Below are 7,312 nucleotides of genomic sequence, written 5' to 3' on the forward strand. Positions count from 1 at the left end.
ACGGGTTGTTATATCTTTCGCCGAGTCCCGTGCGGTTATGTTGCGTCCACTAGGGATATTCCGGAGAGTGTCCGGCCGCCGACCCCCTCCGCCAGGGCCGGGACCGTGATACCGGTGTTAGAGGTTCGGTCGCCGAGCCCCGCAAGGCCCGGGGGCCCCTGATATTTGAGTGTTAGCGAATGCCGTTTCGAGAATGAAATTTTCCCCGGAGTAAGTGTTATGGCCCCCAACGACGGGGGGCGACCATATTCTAAGAGCCCTGCATGAAGGATTTAAAAGGCATTTTGATATTCGGATTTTGCATTATTTTCCGATTTGTTCGATTAGATCCCGTTATATTTTCCCCCTCGCGCATACTCGAATATTTCGACCGACCCCCTTTATTCGGGGGCTTTCTGCCGCCGGGATACTTTTTGGGAGATCCCCCCTTTGGGTTTCCCCGTTCCCCGTTTCCGGGAGCGCCCCCTTGTTCCGAGCCTACTTTGGTCCGACGTCTTTGACTTATGCATACCATATCCGTGTGGCACGAAGTGTCTCCGTCCCGTCATATGATTTTGTTATGATTCTTAGAGGTCCGTCGACATATATGTGTGGGTTATGGGCAGTCACTTTGCTTCGGTTGTGTCCGTGTGATTTGTGATTTGGACGTCCCCACGTATTCCTCGACAACCTTTTTTGGCTTATGTGCGATAACGTACGTATATATATTTTGTGACGTTTTTTCGGGGCGACGTTCCACTTTTCTGTATGTATACGATCTGGTTATGCCAGCTATGATCTGATGTCTGACTTTTGTATATGTGTAATCTGTTTGTACGATTATGGTTAAGCAGTGCGTATGGGTGCCGGCTCGGAGCCTCAGTCGCGGCCACGGGTTGGGTCGTGACATACTCCACTCCGTGAGAGTACTGCTAGATGAAAGTGGAGCTCACCAATCAAGTTGATATCCAGGGACAACCTACTATGAGGAATCCTCTATCTATCTGTCTGCACCAGCACGGCATGAAACACAGTGTCCCCAGGCAAAGGGATATCAGTACGAATAATGTACTGAATATGTAACGCGAGAAAGAAACATAACAATAAGACAACATCCATGAGAGGGATAGAAGCATCAACCTATACCTTGGGGCTGCCACTGTGGGCTATGAACATCCATACTTATACTATTATATATATATATGGCGCAATTGGCCTCATTGCATCTTCCTTACCGTAACAGCCGCTGTGGGCAAAATCATCATCATGTAACTAGCTGATCAGGTAGTGGTGCGTATATAACCCATTTCCTTCCCCATAACCCATATAAATGTCATATATGCGTATATAACACCATTGATCATAGTACACACACACAGACACACTATATATATATAATGTATGAAGACTCTTATGGAACATTAGAACATCTTTCGGAGTGACTTGTAGTCGATAACCCTCCGAATACATTATGAACATCAACATCATTATTATCTGCCTTACTGGGACTTAGGAATCATACATATGAACATGCTTGAAAACAGTATCATAAGGGAATGAACAACATGGACATCTGTCATGACCCCACCAGAGGCCGTGACGGGTACCCGATAATATCACACCGGCACCTCTTATCATGCATTCTATTCGTACTACTGAGTAGGCCATATGGACGATACAATCATATCTTTACTCAACATAATCATCGATAGCATACTCGTGAACGAGTGTTGAAGGTTTTTACTAAAGATTATACAACCATAAGGGCGAGCGAGGACTACGAAACATTTGTGTACACGTACGTCTACGAGCCTCTAAATAAGATACATATATCCACAAGTCGGGGCGATTCCACCGTGCCCAAATATGTACACAAAAGTAGTACCGGTAAGCGAAGCTCCGAACAACGGGAGCGCTCCCAATATGCCGGCTGTGGAGCTCTAGGGATCGGATGCGTCTACTTTGTTTACTGCGGGCATGAACGGCGTCCACAAGAAGGGACGTCAATACGAGCAACGTCTGCGAGTATGTAAGGCATGAGTAACAACATATGGAAGGATACAAAGCATGAATAGTAACAAGACGAAAATATGGAACATATCATGAGATAAAGAGTAACATGTACATCTGAGTGCCTTTTAGGCGGGTACCATGCATGCTTAGTGCGCGGAACGTGCGGCCCGATCCATATTTATATATATATATATATATATATATATATATATATATATATATATATATATATATATATATATATTATATTAAACGTGCGTGCGGCCCATCCATATAATATATTCTTTGTGGTACGTACGGCCCGATCCATAACCATATCCCGTGTCCGGGCATCCGCGTCCGGACGGTATCATGTCATATTATACCAGCCGATCAGGTGGTTACGCGTATATAACGCTCTCTCCCTTTCCCATATTCCCCATATACACATACATATATCATATTCATAAATCATATAAGTAGCATACATAGGAAAGCCCAAAGAAAGTCATGTATCTATCGGAGTGACGTAAGGTCGGTAGCCTCCGATCATATTATGGATTAATCATGGTCGCTTTGTCTCACTTTGGAGGAATGATTATTATAAGGTGAGACTGTCAATGAAGAATAGCTTCACGAGGAAATAGCTTCACGAGGAAACAGCTTCACGAGGAAACATAAAATAGGATCATAAGGCATCAATTCATATACTTTGGAATCCTTAAAAAAAAAGTCATCATTCATGAATAAAATTGAGAAATCAAGAAATAGCTCAACATTCTCATATCGTCATTGAAATCATAAACTTGGAACCTTTAAACATAGAATCATCATCATCATATTCATCGTAGGAAAATATTCTCATTTTTGACATCATCGTTGTCATTGTAAAACATATCCATCGAGTTGTCATGAACGCTTACGGAGTCATAAACCTCCATTTTGGAAAGATACAGACATTTTAGAAAGCATTTACGGGTCATCGGGAAAAGAAATCATGCCTTAGAATTATAGACTTCTAACTTTTGACAACAACACGTTTATGGAAGCATTTATGAAATCGTAATCTAAGAATCATGCCTTTGAAAGAGAGGGCGAGCCTTAACATACCTCAACTCGACCTCCTATTGGCTACGTCTATCCGACCGAGCTCACAAATCTACATTCGAGAGTGATTCATACTAATGTCGATCCTCCGTATCACATACTTATCTCAAGTTCCAACTTAAACTATTTTATATTCTATCGAAAAACGCGTCTCCCTTGTTTAGTGCCTAGCTCGAATTCCTCAATTCATCAACCAACAACGACGGTAACAATACCAACATCAATAATATCATTTCCCATATCAAAGTATTCCATAAAACAGGCCACACGTGTTTTCAATTTCCATAACAAGTCAATTCACTATTCAACCATTTAATTGTTACGCCGAATTCATAAACTACACAATCAATCCGCATGCTAACAATCATCATTCTTATGAACACAAGAACCTATATTAACATCATATTACTTTCCAAAACAGCCCACAACAATTGCAACGTCAACATGAGTCATCAAACATTCATTTTCATCATAGAATCTACAACAAACACAACTACAAGACTAAGTAAAATGAATTCATCATTCTTACACACATGGTATACACGCGGCCAAGGCAACTACACGGCCACACAACAACACCACAACTTCATGGATTTCGTTCGTTTCACACTCCACAACATACACGAATCATGCATAACATATGAAAAATAGGATTGAACCATACCTCTTTCACTTAGTTCCTCAAATTGGCTATGATTTGCACCTTGAATCGACGCTTGTTCTTACTACTCCAACGACTCCACTACGTTGTCATGCACACTTCTAAGGAGTGGAATTGCTAGAGAGAATTATTTTTTTTTTATCACTTTTTTTCTTGCCCTTGCTCGCTCCTCCCTTGGCCGAATGGCCTTTCTCCCTTTTCTCCAAGCTTCTAAATTTTTCTAAGGGGAAGAATATGATGACTTGCCTTTGTATTATTAAATCACACACACACATATATATATATACACATGCACATGGCCGGTCATGTGCAATTTTTTTCTCTTTTCTTTCCTTTTTTTTTTTTTTTCTCTTCTCCAAGTTTCTAGAATTTTCTTAAGTCATAAAAGATGACCAATTTTCTTGCTTGCCTAGTCATCTTATCTACACGTACATTTAATCCTTAAAATATAAGATAACCACATGTACATCTTCATGGCTTAAGATAATTGGCCAACCATGGGTGGGACCCACGGCCACTTGGCTTCTCAAAAAGTCATGAGCTAATAATAATTTCCATGAACTAATAATAATTTTCGAATTCCAAGTTTGCCCTTAATATTCCATGCCAATAATATTTATAAGCGACTTGCGCCTTAAATAAAAACCGAAAAATGGCCTTGCCTTTAACTTTCCTTGAAAGCCTCGGAAGCTTAATCTCCTTAGTTCACTTGTTTTCCCGTCCTTCCATAACCTATTACACGAACTCGGACTCTTGTATTGCGAAAACTGACACCAATGATCTTGCATCCTTTCGACAATAACTCCGGTGTCTATAGTTAACTAGCTAACTCCTAATAAATCTTAATGTACCGAAACTTGGGGGTGTAATAATTTCTCCCTCCTTAGGAACATTCGTCCTCGAATGTTAGACTCTTAGGGACTTAAAAACATACTAGAGCTTTTCCTATAAGCGTACTACTATATCATCTTGTCAACCACCCAAAATTCGATCAAAGAATCATTTTGGAGAAACATTACATACACGAGAGTGCGGGGCTCGGTTTGTATATCTTGGAGGCTGAAATAGATGCGGGTACTTTTTTGGACTTCATTTCTTCCTCGGCTTCCCAAGTCATTTCTTCTCTGTTATTATTCCTCCGCGAAAACTTTGGTAGAAGCTACATCCTTGGTCCTAAGCCTTTGGACTTGCTATCCAAGATAACGGCGTACTTCTTCATAGGACAATTTCTCCGTGACTTGTACATCATCCACGGGAACAATCCTGGAGGGATCTCGACACACTTGCGTAGCATGGATACGTGAAATCTTGGGTGATGATTCTAATTGCAGGGAGTAAATCAACTCATATCTTTACTCGGCCTACTTTGCGCACAATCTTGTAAGGCCAAATATAACGGGCCCGAGCTTCCCTTTCTTACCAAATCTCATCACCTTTTCGTCGGTGATACTTTCGGCTGCAATCATTGACTTTGAATTCTAAGTTTCGCCGACGGTTGTCCGCATAGGATTTTTGACGACTACGAGGGGTTAGTAGCCGTTCTTGAATAAACTTGACCTTTTCTACCGCTTGTTGAATCGATTCTGGGCCTACTAACTGTGCCTCTCCTACCTCGAACCATCCAATAGGCGATCTACACTTTCTCCCGTACAAAGCTTCATTGGGGCCATTTGAAAACTAGAGTGATAGCTATTGTTGTATGCAAATTCAATAAGTGGCGGTGATCGTCCCAATTGCCTCCAGATCTAGCACGCATGCCCTTAGCATGTCTTCAAGGGTTTGGATAGTGCGCTCTTTGCCTGTCCGTCGGTTGTGGATGGAATGTTGTCTTGAGTTTCACTGCGTTCCCAAACCTTCTTGAAAGGATCTCCGAGAATTAGCCGTAAATTGCGCCCCTCTATCCGTAATAATAGACAACGGAACCTGTGGGTAAATCGTACTATCTCTTTGATGTATAACTTTGCATAGTCTTCTTTGAATACGTCGTTACATTTGTGAGAAAATGACGGAACTTTCGTGAGCCTATCAACTATCACCCATATAGAATCGTATTTGTGCCAGGAACGAGGCAAGCCTACAATGAAATCCATATTAATCGTGTTATACCCCGTACTTTGCACGTTCGGATATTTCGAGATGGATGCGATAAGCTAAGCACAAGCGTTATAAACCGTATTTGGAATATTTGGACACTTTGAGATAATTGTAGTAAGTTGAGGACAATGTTATGTTTTGGTCTTGCTTGATATAAGTTGGTTACGAAAGTTTCGGATGTGGAAATATTGAAAAAGGTTAAGGGTAAAATTGGAATTTTTTAAAATGGTTTCGTGAATTTCCAAAGTGATCCGGACTAATTGGGCTTACGAAATGGAAAAAAAATCATGAATTGAGGCCCAGAGAAGAGGGGGCTTGGCCCAACCCATGACTTGGTCATGTGATCAAGTCATGTGACTTAAATAAGGGGCATGAAACATTAGAAAATTCAAGAGAACATTGAACAAGAGAAAACAAAAGAAGATCAAGAAGAGAGAAGGCTAGGCCATTCGGCCAAGCCGGGGAAATTTCTCCCCATGAAAACTTTGCTTCTAAAATTATTTTCTTGTGATATATATACTAATTCAAGGTCCCTTTACAACGTGGTGCAATTATTTCGGAAGATAACCATTGATTTTGTCATTTGGATGATTTGGTGGAGTGAAGAAGCTTGAAGAGAAAGGTAAGAATCCATCCCTTCTAATTATGTTTTGAAGGTTTGTTTGTGTTGTAGTGCATGTAAGTGAGTAGAATATATAGAAATATGAAAGTTTGCAAAGTGGATATGAATTTATGTATGTGGCCGTGCATGGGTGTGTGTGGTATAGTTGAGATGAGTTGGATTTTATGTTGTATTCTAGTTGTGGTTATTATGGAAATTGTATTGGAAATGAAAGTTGAATGAAAATGGGATGAAGTTGTAAATTTGCATGTTGGCCGTGGGATATGGAGGGATGAAGTAATGATGAATTTATTTTGTTTAAAATGTTAGTTGTGTTGCTATGATCTCTATAATGCAAATGGAAGTTTAACGATTTAAGTTTGGCATTAGAATTGCATATATGTGTTATAGGAAAGTATATGTGTGCTAACATAGTTGATATGCAATTATGAGAATGCATTGCTTAAGTGCTAGTTGTGATTGTCGTTAATGAATTTGAGAGATGATAATGTGTTACGAATATGTTGGTCGAAGAATGGAAGTGTCGGATGAGTTATGGTTTCGGTGGAAAGTTTGTATATTTTGCGAATAATATGTAAAATTATGTGTAATGCCTCCAAATGAGGTTGGAATGATGTTGATGAGTAAATGAGTATGAAAACATCCATATTGGATTGAAAATGTAAAATTAGTTGCAAGTTGTCGCTTATGTAGCATAAAGATGAATATTTATGTTAGTGCGATTCTAGTCAATTGGATTAACATTGTTGGTTTTTGTTGTTGTTGACCCTTGAGCCGAGTTAAATTCTCGGGGTGTCATATTTATAGGGGAGATGCTGCCAAAATTTCGGTAGGCAAATACTAAACCCAAGTTGGAA

The sequence above is a fragment of the Lycium ferocissimum genome, unplaced genomic scaffold, assembly GCF_029784015.1.
Source record: "Lycium ferocissimum isolate CSIRO_LF1 unplaced genomic scaffold, AGI_CSIRO_Lferr_CH_V1 ctg15069, whole genome shotgun sequence".
Lineage (NCBI taxonomy): Eukaryota > Viridiplantae > Streptophyta > Magnoliopsida > Solanales > Solanaceae > Lycium > Lycium ferocissimum.